Consider the following 26,884-nt stretch of genomic DNA (forward strand, 5'->3'; position numbering starts at 1 on the left):
TTACAACGACGGCCTACACCGGCTAAACCCGGACGACGCTGGACCGGTTGTGATACAGCCTGGATAATCCTTACCATAACAATTTTATACGTCAACCCTAATGGTCCCAATGATCCCGTAAAGCAAGGACCGTTCGTTTTGCACGGGCCGGTGCCCCAGTTGAATTAATATTTAAACTCCGCCTACACGGGGCACCGGGCCATGTAAGATGAACTAACCCAATGGGGATGCGGTAAAAATTTGATAGGCAGCCAACCACTGTTGTGGTGGACCGGTTTGATTGACACTGCCACTGTCCAATAGGAGCATTGTGTATCGTGAACACTGGGAGCAACTCGCAGAGCTATCTCTGTGGCTTGAGCTTTGTCATGCTGGAAACGGGAAAGCTATTTCCAACAAGGTTGGTAATTATGATTATAGTCAGCTAGACAAGTTGTGCAAGGTTACCTTAGCTAGCTAGGTTTTGGTCCTAGCCACCATCCATCTACACGGGCGTTTCAAATCATCTTTGCTGTACATGGTGATTTCATCAACCGAGAAAGGACAGGTACGACCGATCAGCTAACCAGGTAAGAAGCAGAGGGATCTGCAATGTTCATGCCAGCAACTTGATTAGCTTCACTAGCTGGTAGGTTAGCAAAGAAATATCAAATCTGGCCTCAACTCTTAGGAACAGAGGCACGGCCTGATAATAAAACGTCATCCCTCGTAGTGTTTGCTGAATAATAGCATATTGATTAGTTAACTACATAGCTATCACTGCCTTCTTGGCAAGCTAGTTGTCTAGATTGCTAATGTTAGTTAGCCAGCTGTCTTGCCAGGGTGGCAGATATGCCAACTGGGTGTTCATTTGTCTGGCTGAGATTGTCTCACATAGTAGGATTATTGCGGATAGTCAGATTCATATAATAGTTCGTTTTTAAAACGTTTTATATGTTTTGCAAGAAGAACGATTTCCCTATTAATGAAGTTTACATTACACATCTGAAATGAGGCTCCCTGATGGGACTTTTGACAAATGCAGAAAATCCGTTTATGAAAATAAACGTTTTAGTACAGTGACAATGTTATTTTTGCGAAGACAGACTTTATTTGATTCTGATTTTCTGATACATACAGTTGGTATGTGGAAACTATTATACTTTCAGTTTTTCCCGAACTCACTTCACTCGTGCATAGATGTTTTATCATCGTCTGAAACGCCACGTACAGCAGTGTCCTGGACTATTGGACAGATGCTTTTAGTTTCCTCGGCACAGTTAAAAATATATCTCTGTCGACACGTTTTAAATGAATGGAGGACAACGCGTTGGTTTGTCATGGTGGGGAGGTGCGCGTTGGTTTGTCATGGTGGGGAGGTGCGCGTTGGTTTGTCATGGTGGGGAGGACAACGCGTTGGTTTGTCATGGTGGGGAGGTGCGCGTTGGTTTGTCATGGTGGGGAGGTGCGCGTTGGTTTGTCATGGTGGGGAGGTGCGCGTTGGTTTGTCATGGTGGGGAGGTGCGCGTTGGTTTGTCATGGTGGGGAGGTGCGCGTTGGTTTGTCATGGTGGGGAGGACAACGCGTTGGTTTGTCATGGTGGGGAGGACAACGCGTTGGTTTGTCATGGTGGGGAGGACAACGCGTTGGTTTGTCATGGTGGGGAGGACAACGCGTTGGTTTGTCATGGTGGGGAGGTGCGCGTTGGTTTGTCATGGTGGGGAGGTGCAGGTTGGTTTGTCATGGTGGGGAGGTGCAGGTTGGTTTGTCATGGTGGGGGAGGTGCAGGTTGGTTTGTCATGGTGGGGAGGTGCAGGTTGGTTTGTCATGGTGGGGAGGTGCGCGTTGGTTTGTCATGGTGGGGAGGTGCGCGTTGGTTTGTCATGGTGGGGAGGTGCAGGTTGGTTTGTCATGGTGGGGAGGTGCGCGTTGGTTTGTCATGGTGGGGAGGTGCAGGTTGGTTTGTCATGGTGGGGAGGTGCAGGTTGGTTTGTCATGGTGGGGAGGTGCAGGTTGGTTTGTCATGGTGGGGAGGTGCAGGTTGGTTTGTCATGGTGGGGAGGTGCGCGTTGGTTTGTCATGGTGGGGAGGTGCGCGTTGGTTTGTCATGGTGGGGAGGTGCGCGTTGGTTTGTCATGGTGGGGAGGTGCGCGTTGGTTTGTCATGGTGGGGAGGTGCGCGTTGGTTTGTCATGGTGGGGAGGTGCGCGTTGGTTTGTCATGGTGGGGAGGTGCGCGTTGGTTTGTCATGGTGGGGAGGTGCAGGTTGGTTTGTCATGGTGGGGAGGTGCGCGTTGGTTTGTCATGGTGGGGAGGTGCAGGTTGGTTTGTCATGGTGGGGAGGTGCGCGTTGGTTTGTCATGGTGGGGAGGTGCGCGTTGGTTTGTCATGGTGTGGAGGTGCGCGTTGGTTTGTCATGGTGGGGAGGTGCGCGTTGGTTTGTCATGGTGGGGAGGTGCGCGTTGGTTTGTCATGGTGGGGAGGTGCAGGTTGGTTTGTCATGGTGGGGAGGTGCAGGTTGGTTTGTCATGGTGGGGAGGTGCAGGTTGGTTTGTCATGGTGGGGAGGTGCAGGTTGTTTTGTCATGGTGGGGAGGTGCAGGTTGGTTTGTCATGGTGGGGAGGTGCAGGTTGGTTTGTCATGGTGGGGAGGTGCAGGTTGGTTTGTCATGGTGGGGAGGTGCAGGTTGGTTTGTCATGGTGGGGAGGTGCAGGTTGGTTTGTCATGGTGGGGAGGTGCAGGTTGGTTTGTCATGGTGGGGAGGTGCAGGTTGGTTTGTCATGGTGGGGAGGTGCAGGTTGGTTTGTCATGGTGGGGAGGTGCAGGTTGGTTTGTCATGGTGGGGAGGTGCAGGTTGGTTTGTCATGGTGGGGAGGTGCAGGTTGGTTTGTCATGGTGGGGAGGTGCAGGTTGGTTTGTCATGGTGGGGAGGTGCAGGTTGGTTTGTCATGGTGGGGAGGTGCGCGTTGGTTTGTAATGGTGGGGAGGTGCAGGTTGGTTTGTCATGGTGGGGAGGTGCAGGTTGGTTTGTCATGGTGGGGAGGTGCCGGTTGGTTTGTCATGGTGGGGAGGTGCCGGTTGTTTTGTCATGGTGGGGAGGTGCCGGTTGTTTTGTCATGGTGGGGAGGTGCAGGTTGGTTTGTCATGGTGGGGAGGTGCAGGTTGGTTTGTCATGGTGGGGAGGTGCGCGTTGGTTTGTCATGGTGGGGAGGTGCAGGTTGGTTTGTCATGGTGGGGAGGTGCAGGTTGGTTTGTCATGGTGGGGAGGTGCAGGTTGTTTTGTCATGGTGGGGAGGTGCAGGTTGGTTTGTCATGGTGGGGAGGTGCAGGTTGGTTTGTCATGGTGGGGAGGTGCAGGTTGGTTTGTCGTGGTGGGAAGGTGCAGGTTGGTCTGTCGTGGTGGGGAGGTGCAGGTTGGTCTGTCGTGGTGTGGAGGTGCAGGTTGGTCTGTCGTGGTGGGGAGCTGAAGGTTGGTCTGTCGTGGTGGGGAGGTGCAGGTTGGTCTGTCGTGGTGTGGAGGTGCAGGTTGGTCTGTCGTGGTGTGGAGGTGCAGGTTGGTCTGTCGTGGTGGGGAGGTGCAGGTTGGTTTGTCGTGGTGGGGAGGTGCAGGTTGGTCTGTCGTGGTGGGGAGGTGCAGGTTGGTCTGTCGTGGTGGGGAGGTGCGCGTTGGTTTGTCATCTTAATAGTAAAAAAGTTATTGAATGTGATGTTGTGGTCACGGATTCTCTGTGTCACGTCCAGGACAACCTACATCCCTTGGTTCTTCTCAGGGGCTCCTCCATCTGGCTTCCCCTTATACACTTGCAAGTTCCTCACATTTGATGAAGCAGCATCACAGGCAGCGCAGATCTTGATTCCATATTTTGCGGGTTTAGACAGTATGTACTGCCTGAAGGGGCAGAAGCTCCTAAATGGCATAAGCTGCTCATCAACAGTAACGTTGGGCCCAGGGTTGTACAACAGGGGAAGGCGGTCCACTCACTTGTCCCACACTGACCTGATTACAGCTAGCTTGTCTCTCTGCACTGATCTGATTGCAGCTAGCTTGTCTCTCTGCACTGATCTGATTGCAGCTAGCTTGTCTCTCTGCACTGACCTGATAGCAGCTAGCTTGTCTCTCTGCACTGATCTGATTGCAGCTAGCTTGTCTCTCTGCACTGACCTGATTACAGTTAGCTTGTCTCTCTGCACTGACCTGATAGCAGCTAGCTTGTCTCTCTGCACTGACCTGATTGCAGCTAGCTTGTCTCTCTACACTGACCTGATAGCAGCTAGCTTGTCTCTCTGCACTGACCTGATTGCAGCTAGCTTGTCTCTCTGCCGCTGAGCTGGTCTGGTGTCTCTGTTATCGAAGCGGATAATCCTGGAAATAATGTGGAAGTTTTCCAGAGACATTGTTTCACTGAAAAGTTCTCTGCCAGGTTCTGCATCCCACAGAGATCGTGTGGATTCCCCATTGGATCTGAAAACACCAGCAAGGATTAGAACCCCAGAGTATGCATGTTAATGAGTTTGGTCCATCTCCTTTCATCTCTCTCCAAAAACATCGCCTTCCCTCCAAATGAGAAGAAGACTGTATGTCCTGTACATGAGTAACCTCAATCTGTGTCGGCCCTGGTTGCATCGTCATCACATTAGCAGCCATGTGGGCTGGCACATTCCTTGGGCATGAAGACCCTTCAATTTCACTTATTTTTTTACATTAATATTTCTCCTCCTGCAGGCTGCTGATGAGCTGGTTTCTGATGGGCTGGTCCTGGGGCTGGCTGCTGATGGGCTGGTCCTGGGGCTGGCTGCTGATGGGCTGGTCCTGGGGTTGGTCCTGGGGTTGGTCCTGGGGCTGGTCCTGGGGTTGGTCCTGGGGCTGGTCCTGGGGCTGGTCCTGGGGCTGGTCCTGGGGTTGGTCCTGGGGTTGGTCCTGGGGCTGGCTGCTGATGGGCTGGTCCTGGGGCTGGTCCTGGGGCTGGCTGCTGATGGGCTGGTCCTGGCTGCTGATGGGCTGGTCCTGGGGCTGGCTGCTGATGAGCTGGTCCTGGGGCTGGTTGCTGATGGGCTGGTCCTGGGGTTGGTCCTGGGGCTGGCTGCTGATGGGCTGGTCCTGGGGTTGGTCCTGGGGCTGGCGGCTGATGGGCTGGTCCTGGGGCTGGCTGCTGATGGGCTGGTCCTGGGGTTGGTCCTGGGGCTGGCTGCTGATGGGCTGGTCCTGGGGTTGGTCCTGGGGCTGGCTGCTGATGGGCTGGTCCTGGGGCTGGCTGCTGATGGGCTGGTCCTGGGGCTGGCTGCTGATGGGCTGGTCCTGGGGTTGGTCCTGGGGTTGGTCCTGGGGCTGGTCCTGGGGTTGGTCCTGGGGCTGGTCCTGGGGCTGGTCCTGGGGCTGGTCCTGGGGTTGGTCCTGGGGTTGGTCCTGGGGCTGGCTGCTGATGGGCTGGTCCTGGGGCTGGTCCTGGGGCTGGCTGCTGATGGGCTGGTCCTGGCTGCTGATGGGCTGGTCCTGGGGCTGGCTGCTGATGAGCTGGTCCTGGGGCTGGTTGCTGATGGGCTGGTCCTGGGGTTGGTCCTGGGGCTGGCTGCTGATGGGCTGGTCCTGGGGTTGGTCCTGGGGCTGGCGGCTGATGGGCTGGTCCTGGGGCTGGCTGCTGATGGGCTGGTCCTGGGGTTGGTCCTGGGGCTGGCTGCTGATGGGCTGGTCCTGGGGTTGGTCCTGGGGCTGGCTGCTGATGGGCTGGTCCTGGGGCTGGCTGCTGATGGGCTGGTCCTGGGGCTGGCTGCTGATGGGCTGGTCCTGGGGTTGGTCCTGGGGTTGGTCCTGGGGCTGGTCCTGGGGTTGGTCCTGGGGCTGGTCCTGGGGCTGGTCCTGGGGTTGGTCCTGGGGTTGGTCCTGGGGTTGGTCCTGGGGCTGGTCCTGGGGTTGGTCCTGGGGCTGGTCCTGGGGCTGGTCCTGGGGTTGGTCCTGGGGTTGGTCCTGGGGCTGGCTGCTGATGGGCTGGTCCTGGGGCTGGTCCTGGGGCTGGCTGCTGATGGGCTGGTCCTGGCTGCTGATGGGCTGGTCCTGGGGCTGGCTGCTGATGAGCTGGTCCTGGGGCTGGTTGCTGATGGGCTGGTCCTGGGGTTGGTCCTGGGGCTGGCTGCTGATGGGCTGGTCCTGGGGTTGGTCCTGGGGCTGGCGGCTGATGGGCTGGTCCTGGGGCTGGCTGCTGATGGGCTGGTCCTGGGGCTGGCTGCTGATGGGCTGGTCCTGGGGCTGGACCTGGGGCTGGTTGCTGATGGGCTGGTCCTGGGGCTGGTCCTGGGGTTGGTCCTGGGGCTGGCTGCTGATGGGCTGGTCCTGGGGTTGGTCCTGGGGCTGGCTGCTGATGGGCTGGTCCTGGGATTGGTCCTGGGGCTGGCGGCTGATGGGCTGGTCCTGGGGCTGGCTGCTGATGGGCTGGTCCTGGGGCTGGCTGCTGATGGGCTGGTCCTGGGGCTGGACCTGGGGCTCGTTGCTGATGGGCTGGTCCTGGGGCTGGTTGCTGACGGGCTGGTCCTGGTTGCTGACGGGCTGGTCCTGGTTGCTGACGGGCTGGTCCTGGTTGCTGAAGGGCTTGTCCTGGGGCTGGTTGAGGGTCATTCTCATCCTCTTCTTCCAACTCACTGTCACACTCTGAATTGACAGAGACATGATCCTCATATTCTGAAGACTCTTCATCTTCCAAAGTGGAAGATGTTCCTTCCACACTAGTTTCTCTGCAAAGATGAATTCTAAGACCCTCTGAGCAGGGATTATTTCTGCCATACTGATTGATTGTGGCAAGGAGCCACACATGCAAAGCTATTTATTTGTTTTCCCTCCCCGAATTAGCACCTGGATGGGGTAGGTGTGGGAAAATACACCTGGATGGGGTAGGTGTGGGAAAATACACCTGGATGGGGTAGGTGTGGGAAAATACACCTGGATGGGGTAGGTGTGGGAAAATACGCCTGGATGGGGTAGGTGTGGGAAAATACGCCTGGATGGGGTAGGTGTGGGAAAATACACCTGGATGGGGTAGGTGTGGGAAAATACACCTGGATGGGGTAGGTGTGGGAAAATACACCTGGATGGGGTAGGTGTGGGAAAATACACCTGGATGGGGTAGGTGTGGGAAAATACACCTGGATGGGGTAGGTGTGGGAAAATACACCTGGATGGGGTAGGTGTGGGAAAATACACCTGGATGGGGTAGGTGTGGGAAAATACACCTGGATGGGGTAGGTGTGGGAAAATACACCTGGATGGGGTAGGTGTGGGAAAATACACCTGGATGGGGTAGGTGTGGGAAAATACACCTGGATGGGGTAGGTGTGGGAAAATACACCTGGATGGGGTAGGCGGGCAGGGAGACGGGCAGGCAGACGGGCAGGGAGACGGGCAGGCAGACGGGCAGGGAGACGGGCAGGGTGACGGGCAGGGTGACGGGCAGGGTGACGGGCAGGCAGACGGGCAGGGAGACGGGCAGGCAGACGGGCAGGGTGACGGGCAGGGTGACGGGCAGGGTGACGGGCAGGGAGACGGGCAGGGAGACGGGCAGGGTGACGGGCAGGGTGACGGGCAGGGTGACGGGCAGGGAGACGGGCAGGGAGACGGGCAGGGAGACGGGCAGGGAGACGGGCAGGGTGACGGGCAGGGTGACGGGCAGGGTGACAGGCAGGTTCTTGGTGCAGTGTTGAAACAGCAGGCCCAGTGAGGAGGAAGACCGAGTGAAGGCACACAGCAAACCTTTTTGTTTCATTTGAACTTGTTTACACCTACACACATACACTTTTATTACCCTCGGGTCCGGTGGGCCCAAACACCACATGTAATATAAATGTCTAGTGGGGTGAACTCAATGAAAATGTGTTCTTTTACATGTTCTTCACAGAAAATAAGCCAATGCCATTGAGTCTCAGGCTGAATTTCTTTATTTTAGGAAACATTGAAAATGGGTCCCACCAGAAAGGGTTAATGTACTTGACAGTGTTAATGTGCTGTGAACGTTGCTGGTTTAGACCGGGCTGCACCTGGTTTTCTCAAATAAGGACGTTAATGTGCTGTGAACGTTGCTGGTTTAGACCGGGCTGCACCTGGTTTTCTCAAATAAGGACATGAATGTGCTGTGAACGTTGCTGGTTTAGACCGGGCTGCACCTGTTTTTCTCAAATAAGGACATGAATGTGCTGTGAACGTTGCTGGTTTAGACCGGGCTGCACCTGTTTTTCTCAAATAAGGACATGAATGTGCTGTGAACGTTGCTGGTTTAGACCGGGCTGCACCTGGTTTTCTCAAATAAGGACATGAATGTGCTGTGAACGTTGCTGGTTTAGACCGGGCTGCACCTGGTTTTCTCAAATAAGGACATGAATGTGCTGTGAACGTTGCTGGTTTAGACCGGGCTGCACCTGGTTTTCTCAAATAAGGACATGAATGTGCTGTGAACGTTGCTGGTTTAGACCGGGCTGCACCTGGTTTTCTCAAATAAGGACGTTAATGTGCTGTGAATGTTGCTGGTTTAGACCGGGCTGCACCTGGTTTTCTCAAATAAGGACATGAATGTGCTGTGAACGTTGCTGGTTTAGACCGGGCTGCACCTGGTTCTATCTCTTCCATATTTGGTGTTGTGAGGTGTACCATCTGGAAGTGTTTCTGCTGGTTGGACCAATACAAATCTACTTCATACCTAATTTTCACCTCCAGATCCATTGACTATAACCACAATCAATCTATGTTGAGGGGCCATTTCTATGGCGATTTAAAGGGAAAGACTCAGAAATCCACAATGAAAACAAGAACAGATTGTCTCCACAGAGGGTGGATGTTGAAATTCAGTCTGTCAGCTTTGTAAGTAAATACATTTCAGTCCCTTTTTTAGTTTTTGTTTTCAGCGGATTTCATTCACGAAAAGCCCATATTTTCACTCACGAACCTGCAGCCACTAGTTAGCTTGTCAGTTGCCGTTTGAAGTTCGCGCGGTTCTGCCGTGGAGCAGCACCACAGAGTTCCATTCAGCACGGAACACTTTTTGATCATGGGTTATTTGATGACATTCCTTTCACTCTAAACATGCTAAAATATCAGAGTAAATCGTCGGTAACTTTTGAACCATGTATGGTAGAGACATGGGGTTTGGACCATTGTTTTTCTGATGTAATTTTCCATTGAATGGACATATTTGTATAAACCTTGAGTGCAAGATGGCGCCAACAGACATGGCAGGTCTGCTTCTAGCTCCTAAGCAACTTTGCAGTGTTTTTTGTGTGTTACATAGAGCTGGAAAGAACTAATGGATATCACAGCGGTGGTAACTCACCAGCATTACGACCAGGAATACGGCTTTTCCCAATTGGATCCTTTGTTTGTACCCCCCCAGGGCAATTGATCTTATTCCATAGGCTGTCCCAAGACACCACTGGCGGAGAAGAGGTATTTGGAGTGGACTTCTAGTCTGACTCAGGAGGCGCGCACACCATCCACCGCTTCTGAGTATATTACTCGCTAATGTTCATTCCTTGGACAATAAAGTAGACGAGCTCAGGGCGAGAACCTCCTTCCATAGAGACATCAGGGAATGTCACAACATACTATGTTTCATGGAATCATGGCTCTCTCCAGATGTACTGTCCCTGTCCATACAGCCAGCAGGGTTCTCAGTCCATCGCGCCGACAGGAATAAAGAACTATCCAGGAAGAAGAAGGGCGGTGGTGTGTTTCATGTAGAGGTCGAACAATTTAGATTTTTCAAAGCCAATACAGATTTATTGGAGGACCAAAAAAAAGCCTATACTGATTTAATCGGCCAATTTTATTTTTTACATTTTTAAATTTAATTTTTTATAATATATATATTTGTAATAATGACAATTACAACAATACTGAATGAACATTTATTTTAACTTAATATAATACATCAATACATATAATACAACAGTGCTATAATACACACATAAATAAAATCAATTTAGTTTCAAATAAATAATAAAACCTGTTCAATTTGGTTTAAATAATGCAACAACACATTGTTGTAAATGTGCCATGTAACGTTTATGTTCATAACATGTAAGAATGCTCAGAACATGAGAACATGTGAAAGCTGGTGGTTCCTTTTAACATGAGTCTTCTATATTCCAGGTAAGAAGTTTTAGGTTGTAATTATTATAGGAATATTTCTCCCTATACCATTTATGTCATATACCTTTGACTATCTGATGTTCTAATAACTACTTTAGTATTGCCAGCCAAATCTTGGGAGTTGATAGGCTTGAAGTCATAAACAGCACTGAATCAAGCATTGCTACGAGCCTTAGGTCATTAATATGGTCAAATCCGGAAACTTTCATTTCGAAAACAAAACGTTTATTCTTTCAGTGAAATACGGAACCGTTCCGTATTTTATCGAACGGGTGGCAACCCTAAGTCAAAATATTGCTGTTACATTGCACAACCTTCAATATCATGTAAAATTCTGGCAAATTAATTACGGTCTTTGTTAGGAAGAAATTATCTTCACACAGTTCGCAACGAGCCAGGCGTTTCCACTGCTCCAGAGTCCAATGGCGGTGATTTTTACACCTCTCATGACTTTGCACATGGTGATCTTGGGCTTGTGTCCGGCTGCCAGGCCATGGAAACCCATTTCATGAAGCTCTCGACGAACAGTTATTGTGCTGACGTTGCTTCCAAGGGCAGTTTAGAACTCTGTAGAGAGTGTTGTGTCCAATGACAGGTCTGGAAAGGCAGTTATCTCATTGTGGCCAGTTTCCTATGTTCATTATTTTCATGGTGGGATGGCAACTCAATGTCTGTAGTCTCCAGTCTGGCATCTGCTCAATATTAACTTATCTTGATTTCAACATTTCCCTTTCTGTCCTCACTGGAAAATGTGTGGGGGGGAGGGTGTGTGGGTGTGTGTGTGTGTGTGAGGCAGGGCAAGGGGGCCTGTTGCAGCTGGTGACTAGTATAGTTTCTGTAATTATTGTCACACTGACAGGCCCCTCCACAGTCTCTCATTAAGTCTACAGGGAGGGGAAGAGGCAGACAGACATTTTGTCTGCAGCAGCAGCACTGTAACCCACTGGACTGGAGTCAAGAGGGAGGAGGGGGAAGCTATAGTTCGCTAGGGGGGTTGAGGCCAGCTAGGCTATTAATAAAGGGCCATTTCCTTTCAGGCTAGAAGTCAGCCCAGTCCATTGGAGATCTACTGGACTTGCAACAACTGGCCATTGGGAGCCTCTGTGGAGAAGAAGGCCTCAAATTCAGTTTTCTATGATTTGTTTGATCAGTTTTCTGTTTTTCCCTATTCTATTTATTTTTATTCAGGTTTTTGCTCTTAAAGCCACACGTTTGTTTTTATAACATGTTTCTAGCTCCAACAGTGGGATAATATCTGACAAGTAATGGCTAACAATTTCACAACAATACACACATCTAAAGTAAAGGAATTAAGAAGATATCAGTACAGTGGGAAGAATACGTTTGTGAACCTTTAGAATTACCTGGATTTCTGCATAAAATGGCCATAGATGAATATCAGATAACATTTTAAGTCACAACAATAGACTAACAGTCTGCTTAAACAAATAACACACAAACAATTATCATTTTTCACGTCTTTATTGAACACCGTGTAAACATTCACAGTGCAGGGTGGGAAAAGTATGTGAACTTTTGGATTTAATAACAGCTTGACCCTCCTTTGGCAGCAATAACCTCAACCAAACGTTTTCTGTAGTTGCGGATCAGACCTGCACAACGGTCAGGAGGAATTTTGGACTGTTCCTCTTTACAAAACTGTTTCAGTTCCACAATATTCTTGGGATGTCTGGTGTGAACCGTTGTCTTGAGATCATACAGCGTCAGAATGGGGTTGAGGTCAGGACTGACTGGGCCACTCCAGGAGGTCAGGACTGACTGGGCCACTCCAGGAGGTCAGGACTGACTGGGCCACTCCAGGAGGTCAGGACTGACTGGGCCACTCCAGGAGGTGTATTTTCTTCTGTTGAAGCCATTCTGTTGTTGATTTTTCTTCTGTGTTTTGGGTTGTTGTCCTGTTGCATCACCTAACTTCTGTTGAGCTTCAATTGGTGGACAGATAGCCTAACATTCTCCTGCAAAATGTCTGGATAAACTTGGGAATTCATTTTTCTGTAGATGATAGCAACCATGATGCTCCCTCCACCATACTTTACAGTTGAGATTAGTTTTTGATGTGGGTGTGCTGTGCCTTTTTTCTCCACAAATAATGTTGTGTGTTCCTTCCAAAGAACTCAACTGTAGTTTCATCTGTCCACAGAATGTTTTGCCAGTAGCGTAGTAGTGGAACATCCAGGTTCTCTTTTGCAAACATTTTTGGGGACAGCAGTGGCTTCTTCTGTGGTGTCCTCCCATGAACACCCTTCTTGTTTAGTGTTTTACGTATCGTAGACTCTTCAACAGAGATGTTAGCATGTTCCAGAGATTTCGATAAGTCTTTAGCTGACACTAGGATTCTTCTTAACCTCACTGAGCATTCTTCTCTGTGCTCTTGCAGTCATCTTTGCAGGGCAGCCACTCCTAGGGAGAGTAGCAACAGTGCTGAACTTTCTCCATTTATAGACAATTTGTCTTACCGTGGACTGACTTATAGAGATACCTTTGTAACCTTTTCCAGCTTCATGCAGGGCAACAATTCTTAATCTTAGGTCTTCTGAGATCTCTTTTGTTCGAGGCATGGTTCACATCAGGCAATGCTTCTTGTGAATAGTTAGTAATAGCTTTTTATAGGGCAGCTCTAACGAACATCTCAAATCTCATTTCATTGATTGGACTCCAGGTTAGTTGAGTCCTGACTACAATTTTGGAGAAATCATTAGCCTAGGGGTTCTCATACTTTTTCCAACCTACACTGTGAATGTTTAAATTATGTATTCAATCAATATAGACATGAAAAATTCAATAATTTATGTTATTAGTTTTAGCACACTGTTTGTCTATTGTTGTGACTAAGATGAAGATCAGATCAAATGTGATGCAGAAATCCAGGTAATTCCAGAGTTCAGCTTTCTCTTGCCATTATATGTATATGAGATGAGTAATGTCAGAGTGGCACTAAGGCACACTACAATAAGAGTACAGTATATACATATGAGATGAGTAATGTCAGAGCGGCACTAAGGCACACTACAATAGAGTACAGTATATACATATGAGATGAGTCATGTCAGAGCGGCACTAAGGCACACTACAATAGAGTACAGTATATACATATGAGATGAGTAATGTCAGAGCGGCACTAAGGCACACTACAATAAGAGTACAGTATATACATATGAGATGAGTCATGTCAGAGCGGCACTAAGGCACACTACAATAGAGTACAGTATATACATATGAGATGAGTAATGTCAGAGTGGCACTAAGGCACACTACAATAGAGTACAGTATATACATATGAGATGAGTAATGTCAGAGCGGCACTAAGGCACACTACAATAAGAGTACAGTATATACATATGAGATGAGTAATGTCAGAGTGGCACTAAGGCACACTACAATAGAGTACAGTATATACATATGAGATGAGTAATGTCAGAGCGGCACTAAGGCACACTACAATAGAGTACAGTATATACATATGAGATGAGTAATGTCAGAGCGGCACTAAGGCACACTACAATAGAGTACAGTATATACATATGAGATGAGTAATGTCAGAGCGGCACTAAGGCACACTACAATAGAGTACAGTATATACATATGAGATGAGTCATGTCAGAGCGGCACTAAGGCACACTACAATAGAGTACAGTATATACATATGAGATGAGTAATGTCAGAGCGGCACTAAGGCACACTACAATAGAGTACAGTATATACATATGAGATGAGTAATGTCAGAGTGGCACTAAGGCACACTACAATAAGAGTACAGTATATACATATGAGATGAGTAATGTCAGAGCGGCACTAAGGCACACTACAATAGAGTACAGTATATACATATGAGATGAGTAATGTCAGAGCGGCACTAAGGCACACTACAATAGAGTACAGTATATACATATGAGATGAGTAATGTCAGAGTGGCACTAAGGCACACTACAATAGAGTACAGTATATACATATGAGATGAGTAATGTCAGAGCGGCACTAAGGCACACTACAATAAGAGTACAGTATATACATATGAGATGAGTAATGTCAGAGTGGCACTAAGGCACACTACAATAGAGTACAGTATATACATATGAGATGAGTAATGTCAGAGCTGCACTAAGGCACACTACAATAAGAGTACAGTATATACATATGAGATGAGTAATGTCAGAGTGGCACTAAGGCACACTACAATAGAGTACAGTATATACATATGAGATGAGTAATGTCAGAGCGGCACTAAGGCACACTACAATAGAGTACAGTATATACATATGAGATGAGTAATGTCAGAGCGGCACTAAGGCACACTACAATAGAGTACAGTATATACATATGAGATGAGTAATGTCAGAGCGGCACTAAGGCACACTACAATAGAGTACAGTATATACATATGAGATGAGTCATGTCAGAGCGGCACTAAGGCACACTACAATAGAGTACAGTATATACATATGAGATGAGTAATGTCAGAGCGGCACTAAGGCACACTACAATAGAGTACAGTATATACATATGAGATGAGTAATGTCAGAGTGGCACTAAGGCACACTACAATAAGAGTACAGTATATACATATGAGATGAGTAATGTCAGAGCGGCACTAAGGCACACTACAATAGAGTACAGTATATACATATGAGATGAGTAATGTCAGAGCGGCACTAAGGCACACTACAATAGAGTACAGTATATACATATGAGATGAGTAATGTCAGAGTGGCACTAAGGCACACTACAATAGAGTACAGTATATACATATGAGATGAGTAATGTCAGAGCGGCACTAAGGCACACTACAATAAGAGTACAGTATATACATATGAGATGAGTAATGTCAGAGCGGCACTAAGGCACACTACAATAGAGTACAGTATATACATATGAGATGAGTAATGTCAGAGCGGCACTAAGGCACACTACAATAAGAGTACAGTATATACATATGAGATGAGTAATGTCAGAGCGGCACTAAGGCACACTACAATAGAGTACAGTATATACATATGAGATGAGTAATGTCAGAGTGGCACTAAGGCACACTACAATAAGAGTACAGTATATACATATGAGATGAGTAATGTAGGGTATGTAAACATTATATAAAGTGGCATTACATCCAATTTGTATTTATTGAAGTGGTTAGAGATGAGTCAGTATGTTGGCAGCAGCCACTCAATGTTAGTGATGGCTGTTTAACAGTCTGATGGCCTTGAGATAGAAGCTGTTTTTCAGTCTCTTGGTCCCTGCTTTGATGCACCTGTACTGACCTCACCTTCTGGATGATAGCGGGGTGAACAGGCAGTGGCTCGGGTGGTTGTTGTCCTTGATGATCTTTATGGCCTTCCTGTGACATCGGGTGGTGTAGGAGGGCAGGTAGTCCTCGAGGGCAGGTAGTTTGCCCCCGGTGATGCATTGTGCAGACCTCACTACCCTCTGGAGAGCCTTACGGTTGTGGGCGGAGCAGTTGCCGTACCAGGCGGTGATACAGCCCGACAGGATGCTCTCGATTGTGCATCTGTAAAAGATTGAGGGTTTTTGGTGACAAGCCAAATTTCTTCAGCCTCTTGAGGTTGAAGAGGCGCTGTTGGGCCTTTTTCACCACGTTGTCTGTGTGGGTGGACCATTTCAGTTTGTCTGTGATGTGTACACCGAGGAACTTTCCACCTTCTCCACTACTGTCCAGTCTGTGGATTTGGTTTGCAACTGCACATGGGGACAAAGATGGTACTTTTTGGAGAAATGTCCTCTGGTCTGATGGAACAAAAATAGAACTGTTTGGCCATAATGACCATTGTTATGTTTGGAGGAAAAAGGCAGTGGCTTGCAAGCCGAAGAACACCATCCCAACTGTGAAGCACGGGGGTGGCAGCATCATGTTGTGGGGCTGCTTTGCTGCAGGAGGGTCTGGTGCACTTCACAAAATAGATGGAATCATGAGGCTGGAAAATTATTTGGATATATTGAAGCAACATCTCAAGACATCAGCCAGGAAGTTAATGCTTGGTCGCAAATGGGTCTTCCAAATGGACAATGACCCCAAACATATTTCCAAAGTTGTGGCAAAATGGCTTAAGGACAACAAAGTCAAAGTATTGGAGTGGCCATCACAAAGCCCTGACCTCATTCCCATAGAAAATGTGTGGGCAGAACTGAAAAAGCGTGTGCGAGCAAGGAGGCCAACAAACCTGACTCAGTTATACCATTTGTGCTTAGTCAGGAGGAATGGGCCAAAATTCACCCAACTTATTGTGGGAAGCTTGTGGGAAGGTTAGCTGAAACGTTTGACCCAAGTTAAACAATTCAAAGGCAATGCTACCAAATACTAAATAAAAACGGAAATAAATCATTCTTTCTACTATTATTCTGACATTTTAAAGTGGTGATCCTCACTGATCTAAGATCTAATTTTTTACTAGGATTAAATGTTAGGAATTGTGAAACTGAGTTTAAATGTATTTGGCTAAGGTGTATGTAAACTTCCGACTCCGTGTGTGTATATATAACACACACACACACACACACACACACACACACAAACACACACACACACACACACACACACACACACACACACACACACACACACACACACACACACTGTATTCTTGTCATCATTCATCCTATATAACTACTGCTGTCCACTTCATATGTATATACTGTATTCTAGTCATAGTTCATCCTGCTGTCCACTTCATATGGATATACTGTATTCTAGTCATGGTTCATCCTGCTGTCCACTTCATATGTATATACTGTATTCTAGTCATGGTTCATCCTGCTGTCCACTTCATATGAATATACTGTATTCTAGTCATGGTTCATCCTATATAACTACTGCTGTGCACTTCATATGGATATACTGTATTCTAGTCATGGTTCATCCTATATAACTACTGTTGTCCACTTCATATATATATACTGGAATGTCATCTGCATCAAGTGAGATAGAGCTCTGCTATTCAGTCCAGGCAGAGGCCCCTTGCTCCACTTCCCAGCTCTCCCCTTCTCTCCACTTCCCAGCTCTCCCCTTCTCTCCACTTCCCAGCTCTCCCCTTCTCTCCACTTCCCAGCTCTCCCCTTCTCTCCACTTCCCAGCTCTCCCCTTCTCTCCACTTCCCAGCTCTCCCCTTCTCTCCACTTCCCAGCTCTCCCCTTCTCTCCACTTCCCAGCTTTCCTCTCCTCTCCACTTCCCAGCTTTCCTCTCCTCTCCACTTCCCAGCTTTCCTCTCCACTTCCCAGCTTTCCTCTCCTCTCCACTTCCCAGCTTTCCTCTCCTCTCCACTTCCCAGCTATTCTCTCCACTTCCCAGCTCTCCTCTCCTCTCCACCTCCCAGCTCTCCTTTCCTCTCCACTTCCCAGCTCTCCCCTTCTCTCCACTTCCCAGCTCTCCCCTTCTCTCCACTTCCCAGCTCTCCCCTTCTCTCCACTTCCCAGCTCTCCCCTTCTCTCCACTTCCCAGCTCTCCTCTCCTCTCCACTTCCCAGCCCTCCTCTCCTCTCCACTTCCCAGCTCTCCTCTCCTCTCCACTTCCCAGCTCTCCTCTCCTCTCCACTTCCCAGCTCTCCACTTCCCAGCTCTCCCCTTCTCTCCACTTCCCAGCTCTCCCCTTCTCTCCACTTCCCAGCTTTCCTCTCCTCTCCACTTCCCAGCTCTCCCTCTCCTCTCCACTTCCCAGCTCTTCTCTCCTCTCCACCTCCCAGCTCTTCTCTCCTCTCCACCTCCCAGCTCTCCTTTCCTCTCCACTTCCCAGCTCTCCCCTTCTTCCACTTCCCGGCCCGCCTCTCCACTTCCCGGCCCGACTCTCCACTTCCCAGCCCGACTCTCCACTTCCCAGCCCGACTCTCCACTTCCCAGCCCGACTCTCCTCTCCACTTCCCAGCCTGACTCTCCTCTCCACTTCCCAGCCTGACTCTCCTCTCCACTTCCCAGCCTGACTCTCCTCTCCACTTCCCAACCCGACTCTCCTCTCCACTTCCCAGCCCGACTCTCCTCTCCACTTCCCAGCCCACCTCTCCTCTCCACTTCCCAGCCCGCCTCTCCTCTCCTCTCCTTTTCCCAGCCCTCCTCTCCTCTCCACTTCCCAGCCCTCCTCTCCTCTCCACTTCCCAGCCCTCCTCTCCTCTCCACTTCCCAGCCCTCCTCTCCTCTTCCCAGCCCTCCTCTCCTCTCTACTTCCCAGCCCTCCTCTCCTCTCTACTTCCCAGCCCTCCTCTCCTCTCTACTTCCCAGCCCTCCTCTCCTCTCTACTTCCCAGCCCTCCTCTCCTCTACTTCCCAGCCCTCCTCTCCTCTCCACTTCCCAGCCCTCCTCTCCTCTCCACTTCCCAGCCCTCCTCTCCTCTCCACTTCCCAGCCCTCCTCTCCTCTCCACTTCCCAGCCCTCCTCTCCTCTCCACTTCCCAGCCCTCCTCTCCTCTCCACTTCCCAGCCCTCCTCTCCTCTCCACTTCCCAGCCCTCCTCTCTTCTCCACTTCCCAGCCCTCCTCTCCTCTCCACTTCCCAGCCCTCCTCTCCTCTCCACTTCCCAGCCCTCCTCTCCACTTCCCAGCCCTCCTCTCCTCTCCACTTCCCAGCCCTCCTCTCCTCTCCACTTCCCAGCCCACCTCTCCTCTCCACTTCCCAGCCCTCCTCTCCTCTCCACTTCCCAGTCCTCCTTTCCACTTCCCAGCCCTCCTTTCCACTTCCCAGCCCTCCTTTCCACTTCCCAGCCCTCCTCTCTACTTTCCAGCCCCCCTTTCCTCTCCACTTTCCAGCCCTCCTTTCCTCTCCACTTCCCAGCCCTCCTCTCCACTTCCCAGCCCTCCTCTCCTCTTCCCAGCCCTCCTCTCCACTTCCCAGCCCTCCTCTCCTCTTCCCAGCCCTCCTCTCCACTTCCCAGCCCTCCTCTCCTCTTCCCAGTCCTTCTCTCCACTTCCCAGCCCTCCTCTCCTCTTCCCAGTCCTTCTCTCCACTTCCCAGCCCTCTCCTCTCCACTTCCCAGCCCTCTCCTCTCCACTTCCCAGCTCTCCCCCCCTCTCTACTTCCAGCTCTCCCCTCCTCTCCACTTCCCAGCCCGCCTCCTCTCCTCTTCCCAGTCCTTCTCTCCACTTCCCAGCCTGCCTCTCCACTTCCCAGCCTGCCTCTCCTCTCCACTTCCCAGCTCTCCACTTCCCAGCCTGCCTCTCCTCTCCACTTCCCAGCTCTCCCCTCCTCTCCACTTCCCAGTCCGCCTCTCCTCTTCCCAGTCCTCCTTTCCACTTCCCAGTCCTCCTTTCCACTTCTCAGCCCTCCTCTCCAAATCCCAGCCCGCCTCTCCACTTTCCAGCCCTCCTGTCCTCTCCACTTTCCAGCCCTCCTTTCCTCTCCACTTTCCAGCCCTCCTTTCCTCTCCACTTTTCCAGCCCTCCTTTCCTCTCCACTTTTCAGCCCTCCTTTCCTCTCCACTTTTCAGCCCTCCTTTCCTCTCCACTTTTCAGCCCTCCTTTCCTCTCCACTTTCAGCCCTCCTTTCCTCTCCACTTTCCAGCCCTCCTTTCCTCTCCACTTTCCAGCCCTCCTTTCCACTTCCCAGCCCTCCTCTCCACTTCCCAGCCCTCCTCTCCCACTTCCCAGTCCTCCTCTCCACTTCCCAGTCCTCCTCTCACTTCCCAGTCCTCCTCTCCACTTCCCAGTCCTCCTCTCCACTTCCAGTCCTCCTCTCCACTATCCAGCCCTCCTCTCCACTTTCCAGCCCTCCTCTCCACTTCTCAGCCCGCCTCTCCACTTTCCAGCCTTCCTTTCCTCTCCACTTTCCAGCCCTCCTCTCCGCTTCTCAGCCCGCCTCTCCACTTCCCAGCCCGCCTCTCCACTTCCCAGCTCTCCTCTCCACTTCCCAGCTCTCCTCTCCACTTCCCAGTACTCCTCTCCACTTCCCAGTCCTCCTCTCCACTTCCCAGTCCGCCTCTCCTCTTCCCAGTCCTCCTTTCCACCTCCCAGTCCTCCTTTCCACTTCTCAGCCCTCCTCTCCAAATCCCAGCCCGCCTCTCCACTTTCCAGCCCTCCTGTCCTCTCCACTTTCCAGCCCTCCTTTCCTCTCCACTTTCCAGCCCTCCTTTCCTCTCCACTTTTCAGCCCTCCTTTCCTCTCCACTTTTCAGCCCTCCTTTCCTCTCCACTTTTCAGCCCTCCTTTCCTCTCCACTTTTCAGCCCTCCTTTCCTCTCCACTTTCCAGCCCTCCTTTCCTCTCCACTTTCCAGCCCTCCTTTCCACTTCCCAGCCCTCCTCTCCACTTCCCAACCCTCCTCTCCACTTCCCAGCCCTCCTCTCCACTTCCCAGTCCTCCTCTCCACTTCCCAGTCCTCCTCTCCACTTCCCAGTCCTCCTCTCCACTTCCCAGTCCTCCTCTCCACTTCCCAGTCCTCCTCTCCACTTCCCAGTCCTCCTCTCCACTTCCCAGTCCTCCTCTCCACTTCCCAGTCCTCCTCTCCACTATCCAGCCCTCCTCTCCACTTTCCAGCCCTCCTCTCCACTTTCCAGCCTTCCTTTCCTCTCCACTTTCCAGCCCTCCTCTCCGCTTCTCAGCCCGCCTCTCCACTTCCCAGCCCGCCTCTCCACTTCCCAGCTCTCCTCTCCACTTCCCAGCTCTCCTCTCCACTTCCCAGTACTCCTCTCCACTTCCCAGTCCTCTCCACTTCCCAGTCCTCTCCACTTCCCAGTCCTCCTCTCCACTTCCCAGTCCTCCTCTCCACTTCCCAGTCCTCCTCTCCACTTCCCAGCTCTCCACTTCCCAGCCTGCCTCTCCTCTCCACTTCCCAGCTCTCCCCTCCTCTCCACTTCCCAGTCCGCCTCTCCTCTTCCCAGTCCTCCTTTCCACTTCCCAGTCCTCCTTTCCACTTCTCAGCCCTCCTCTCCAAATCCCAGCCCGCCTCTCCACTTTCCAGCCCTCCTGTCCTCTCCACTTTCCAGCCCTCCTGTCCTCTCCACTTTCCAGCCCTCCTTTCCTCTCCACTTTCCAGCCCTCCTTTCCTCTCCACTTTCCAGCCCTCCTTTCCTCTCCACTTTCCAGCCCTCCTTTCCTCTCCACTTTCCAGCCCTCCTTTCCTCTCCACTTTTCAGCCCTCCTTTCCTCTCCACTTTCCAGCCCTCCTTTCCTCTCCACTTTCCAGCCCTCCTTTCCACTTCCCAGCCCTCCTCTCCACTTCCCAGCCCTCCTCTCCACTTCCCAGTCCTCCTCTCCACTTCCCAGTCCTCCTCTCCACTTCCCAGTCCTCCTCTCCACTTCCCAGTCCTCCTCTCCACTTCCCAGTCCTCCTCTCCACTTCCCAGTCCTCCTCTCCACTTCCCAGTCCTCCTTTCCACTTCCCAGCTCTCCCCTCCTCTCCACTTCCCAGTCCGCCTCTCCTCTTCCCAGTCCTCCTTTCCACTTCCCAGTCCTCCTTTCCACTTCTCAGCCCTCCTCTCCAAATCCCAGCCCGCCTCTCCACTTTCCAGCCCTCCTGTCCTCTCCACCTTCCAGCCCTCCTGTCCTCTCCACTTTCCAGCCCTCCTTTCCTCTCCACTTTCCAGCCCTCCTTTCCTCTCCACTTTCCAGCCCTCCTTTCCTCTCCACTTTCCAGCCCTCCTTTCCTCTCCACTTTTCAGCCCTCCTTTCCTCTCCACTTTCCAGCCCTCCTTTCCTCTCCACTTTCCAGCCCTCCTTTCCACTTCCCAGCCCTCCTCTCCACTTCCCAGCCCTCCTCTCCACTTCCCAGTCCTCCTCTCCACTTCCCAGTCCTCCTCTCCACTTCCCAGTCCTCCTCTCCACTTCCCAGTCCTCCTCTCCACTTCCCAGTCCTCCTCTCCACTTCCCAGTCCTCCTCTCCACTTCCCAGTCCTCCTCTCCACTTCCCAGTCCTCCTCTCCACTTCCCAGTCCTCCTCTCCACTTCCCAGTCCTCCTCTTCACTATCCAGCCCTCCTCTCCACTTTCCAGCCCTCCTCTCCACTTCTCAGCCCGCCTCTCCACTTTCCAGCCTTCCTTTCCTCTCCACTTTCCAGCCCTCCTCTCCGCTTCTCAGCCCGCCTCTCCACTTCCCAGCCCGCCTCTCCACTTCCCAGCTCTCCTCTCCACTTCCCAGCTCTCCTCTCCACTTCCCAGTACTCCTCTCCACTTCCCAGTCCTCTCCACTTCCCAGTCCTCCTCTCCACTTCCCAGTCCTCCTCTCCACTTCCCAGTCCTCCTCTCCACTTCCCAGCTCTCCACTTCCCAGCCTGCCTCTCCTCTCCACTTCCCAGCTCTCCCCTCCTCTCCACTTCCCAGTCCGCCTCTCCTCTTCCCAGTCCTCCTTTCCACTTCCCAGTCCTCCTTTCCACTTCTCAGCCCTCCTCTCCAAATCCCAGCCCGCCTCTCCACTTTCCAGCCCTCCTGTCCTCTCCACTTTCCAGCCCTCCTGTCCTCTCCACTTTCCAGCCCTCCTTTCCTCTCCACTTTCCAGCCCTCCTTTCCTCTCCACTTTCCAGCCCTCCTTTCCTCTCCACTTTCCAGCCCTCCTTTCCTCTCCACTTTTCAGCCCTCCTTTCCTCTCCACTTTCCAGCCCTCCTTTCCTCTCCACTTTCCAGCCCTCCTTTCCTCTCTACTTTCCAGCCCTCCTTTCCACTTCCCAGCCCTCCTCTCCACTTCCTAGCCCTCCTCTCCACTTCCCAGCCCTCCTCTCCACTTCCCAGTCCTCCTCTCCACTTTCCAGCCCTCCTCTCCACTTTCCAGCCCTCCTCTCCACTTCCCAGCCCTCCTCTCCACTTCCCAGCCCTCCTCTCCACTTCCCAGCCCTCCTCTCCACTTCCCAGCCCTCCTCTCCACTTCCCAGCCCTCCTCTCCACTTCCCAGCCCTCCTCTCCACTTCCCAGCCCTCCTCTCCACTCAGCCCTCCTCTCCAAATCCCAGCCCGCCTCTCCACTTTCCAGCCCTCCTGTCCTCTCCACTTTCCAGCCCTCCTGTCCTCTCCACTTTCCAGCCCTCCTTTCCTCTCCACTTTCCAGCCCTCCTTTCCTCTCCACTTTCCAGCCCTCCTTTCCTCTCCACTTTCCAGCCCTCCTTTCCTCTCCACTTTCCAGCCCTCCTTTCCTCTCCACTTTTCAGCCCTCCTTTCCTCTCCACTTTCCAGCCCTCCTTTCCTCTCCACTTTCCAGCCCTCCTTCCTCTCCACTTTTCAGCCCTCCTTTCCTCTCCACTTTCCAGCCCTCCTTTCCTCTCCACTTTCCAGCCCTCCTTTCCTCTCTACTTTCCAGCCCTCCTTTCCACTTCCCAGCCCTCCTCTCCACTTCCCAGCCCTCCTCTCCACTTCCCAGCCCTCCTCTCCACTTCCCAGTCCTCCTCTCCACTTTCCAGCCCTCCTCTCCACTTTCCAGCCCTCCTCTCCACTTTCCAGCCCTCCTCTCCACTTTCCAGCCCTCCTCTCCACTTCCCAGCCCTCCTCTCCACTTCCCAGCCCTCCTCTCCACTTCCCAGCCCTCCTCTCCACTTCCCAGCCCTCCTCTCCACTTCCCAGCCCTCCTCTCCACTTCCCAGCCCTCCTCTCCACTTCCCAGCCCTCCTCTCCACTTCCCAGCCCTCCTCTCCACTTCCCAGTCCTCCTCTCCACTTCCCAGTCCTCCTCTCCACTTCCCAGTCCTCCTCTCCAAATCCCAGCCCGCCTCTCCACTTTCCAGCCCTCCTGTCCTCTCCACTTTCCAGCCCTCCTGTCCTCTCCACTTTCCAGCCCTCCTGTCCTCTCCACTTTCCAGCCCTCATTTCCTCTCCACTTCCCAGCTCTCCCCTCCTCTCCACTTCCCAGTCCGCCTCTCCTCTTCCCAGTCCTCCTTTCCACTTCCCAGCCCGCCTCTCCAAATCCCAGCCCGCCTCTCCACTTTCCAGCCCTCCTGTCCTCTCCACTTTCCAGCCCTCCTGTCCTCTCCACTTTCCAGCCCTCCTTTCCTCTCCACTTCCCAGCCCTCCTTTCCACTTCCCAGCCCTCCTCTCCACTTCCCAGCCCTCCTCTCCACTTCCCAGCCCTCCTCTCCACTTTCCAGCCCTCCTCTCCACTTTCCAGCCCTCCTCTCCACTTTCCAGCCCTCCTCTCCACTTCCCAGCCCTCCTCTCCACTTCCCAGCCCTCCTCTCCACTTCCCAGCCCTCCTCTCCTCTCCACTTCCCAGCCCTCCTCTCCTCTCCACTTCCCAGCCCTCCTCTCCTCTCCACTTCCCAGCCCTCCTCTCCTCTCCACTTCCCAGCCCTCCTCTCCTCTCCACTTCCCAGCCCTCCTCTCCTCTCCACTTCCCAGCCCTCCTCTCCTCTCCACTTCCCAGCCCTCCTCTCCTCTCCACTTCCCAGCCCTCCTCTCCTCTCTACTTCCCAGCTCTCCCCTGCTCTCTACTTCCCAGCTCTCCCCTCCTCTCTACTTCCCAGCGCTCCCTCTTCCCAGTCCTCCTCTCCTCTTCCCAGTCCTCCTCTCCTCTTCCCAGTCCCCCCCCCTCCCAGTCCTCCTCTCCTCTTCCCAGTCCTCCTCTCCTCTTCCCAGTCCTCCTCTCCACTTCTCAGTCCTTTCCACTTCTCAGTCCTTTCCACTTCCCAGTCCTTTCCACTTCTCAGTCCTTTCCACTTCCCAGTCCTTTCCACTTCCCAGTCCTCCTTTCCACTTCCCAGTCCTCCTCTCCTCCCCACTTCCTAGTCCTCCTTTCCTTTCCACTTCCCAGTTCTCCTTTCCTTTCCACTTCCCAGTTCTCCTTTCCTTTCCACTTCCCAGCTCTCCTTCCCTTTCCACTTCCTAGTCCTCCTCTCCTCTCACTTCCTAGTCCTCCTCTCCTCTCACTTCCTAGTCCTCCTCTCCTCTCACTTCCTAGTCCTCCTCTCCTCTCACTTCCTAGTCCTCCTCTCCTCTCACTTCCCAGTCCTCCTCTCCTCTCCACTTCCCAGTCCTCCTCTCCTCTCCACTTCCCAGTCCTCCTCTCCTTTCCACTTCCCAGTTTTCCTTTCCACTTCCCAGCTCTCCTTTCCTTTCCACTTCCCAGCTCTCCCCTTCTCCTCACTTCCCAGCCCTCCTCTCCACTTCCCAGCCCTCCTCTCCTCTTCCCAGTCCTCCTCTCCTCTTCCCAGTCCTCCTCTCCTCTTCCCAGTCCTCCTCTCCTCTTCCCAGTCCTCCTCTCCTCTTCCCAGTCTTCCTCTCCTCTTCCCAGTCCTTCTCTCCTCTTCCCAGTCCTTCTCTCCTCTTCCCAGTCCTTCTCTCCTCTTCCCAGTCCTTCTCTCCACTTTCCAATTCCAAATTCTCCACTCCTTTCCACTTCCCAGTTCTCCTCTCCCTTTCACCTCCCTTTTCTCCTCTCCTATCCTTTCCACTTCTTAGTTCCTCTCCACTTCCCAGCCCTCCTCTCCTCTCCACTTCCCAGCCCTCCTCTCCTCTCTACTTCCCAGCCCTCCTCTCCTCTCTACTTCCCAGCTCTCCCCTCCTCTCTACTTCCCAGTGCTCCCTCTTCCCAGGCCTCCTCTCCACTTCCCAGGCCTCCTCTCCTCTTCCCAGGCCTCCTCTCCTCTTCCCAGTCCTCCTCTCCTCTTCCCAGTCCTCCTCTCCTCTTCCCAGTCCTCCTCTCCTCTTCCCAGTCCTCCTTTCCACTTCCCAGTCCTCCTCTCCTCCCCACTTCCTAGTCCTCCTCTCCTCTCCACTTCCTAGTCCTCCTCTCCTCTCCACTTCCCAGTCCTCTTCTCCTCTCCACTTCCCAGTCCTCTCCTCTCCACTTCCCAGTACTCCTTTCCACTTCCCAGTCCTCCTCTCCTCCCCACTTCCTAGTCCTCCTCTCCTCTCACTTCCTAGTCCTCCTCTCCTCTCACTTCCTAGTCCTCCTCTCCTCTCACTTCCTAGTCCTCCTCTCCTCTCACTTCCCAGTCCTCCTCTCCTCTCCACTTCCCAGTCCTCCTCTCCTCTCCACTTCCCAGTCCTCCTCTCCTTTCCACTTCCCAGTTTTCCTTTCCACTTCCCAGCTCTCCTTTCCTTTCCACTTCCCAGCTCTCCCCTTCTCCTCACTTCCCAGCCCTCCTCTCCACTTCCCAGCCCTCCTCTCCTCTTCCCAGTCCTCCTCTCCTCTTCCCAGTCCTCCTCTCCTCTTCCCAGTCCTCCTCTCCTCTTCCCAGTCCTCCTCTCCTCTTCCCAGTCCTCCTTTCCACTTCCCAGCCCTCCTCTCCTCTCCACTTCCCAGCTCTCCTCTCCACTTCCCAGCTCTCCTCTCCACTTCCCAGCTCTCCTCTCCACTTCCCAGCCCTCCTCTCCACTTCCCAGCCCTCCTCTCCACTTCCCAGCCCTCCTCTCCACTTCCCAGCCCTCCTCTCCACTTCCCAGCCCTCCTCTCCACTTCCCAGCCCTCCTCTCCACTTCCCAGCCCTCCTCTTCCACTTCCCAGCCCTCCTCTCCACTTCCCAGCCCTCCTCTCCACTTCCCAGTCCTCCTCTCCACTTTCCAGCCCTCCTCTCCACTTCCCAGCCCTCCTCTCCACTTCCCAGCCTCCTCTCCACTTCCCAGCCCTCCTCTCCACTTCCCAGCCCTCCTCTCCACTTCCCAGCCCTCCTCTCCACTTCCCAGCCCTCCTCTCCACTTCCCAGCCCTCCTCTCCACTTCCCAGCCCTCCTCTCCTCTTCCCAGCCCTCCTCTCCACTTCCAGCCCGCCTCTCCTCTCCACTTTCCAGTCCTCTCCACTTCCCAGCCCGCCTCTCTCCACTTCCCAGCCCTCCTCTCCACTTCCCAGCCCTCCTCTCCTCTCTACTTCCCAGCTCTCCCCTGCTCTCTACTTCCCAGCTCTCCCCTGCTCTCTACTTCCCAG

At 52.5% G+C, this 26,884-nt stretch overlaps 1 protein-coding gene across 2 annotated transcripts in view; it reads left to right on the forward strand.

The window, feature by feature from the left end:
* Positions 1-263: 263 nt before the first annotated feature.
* Positions 264-26,884, forward strand: part of nck1b (NCK adaptor protein 1b) — a 120,778-nt gene continuing 94,157 nt past the window's right edge. Inside the window, exon 1 of one of the 2 annotated variants that reach the window (XM_020470141.2) lies at positions 264-569. The gene's annotated coding sequence lies outside the window, so the exon portion shown is untranslated. The remainder of the gene's footprint in view (positions 570-26,884) is intronic. The other variant, XM_020470142.2, reaches the window with a different exon arrangement.

This window comes from Oncorhynchus kisutch, linkage group LG18 (genome assembly GCF_002021735.2).
Source record: "Oncorhynchus kisutch isolate 150728-3 linkage group LG18, Okis_V2, whole genome shotgun sequence".
Taxonomy (NCBI): domain Eukaryota; kingdom Metazoa; phylum Chordata; class Actinopteri; order Salmoniformes; family Salmonidae; genus Oncorhynchus; species Oncorhynchus kisutch.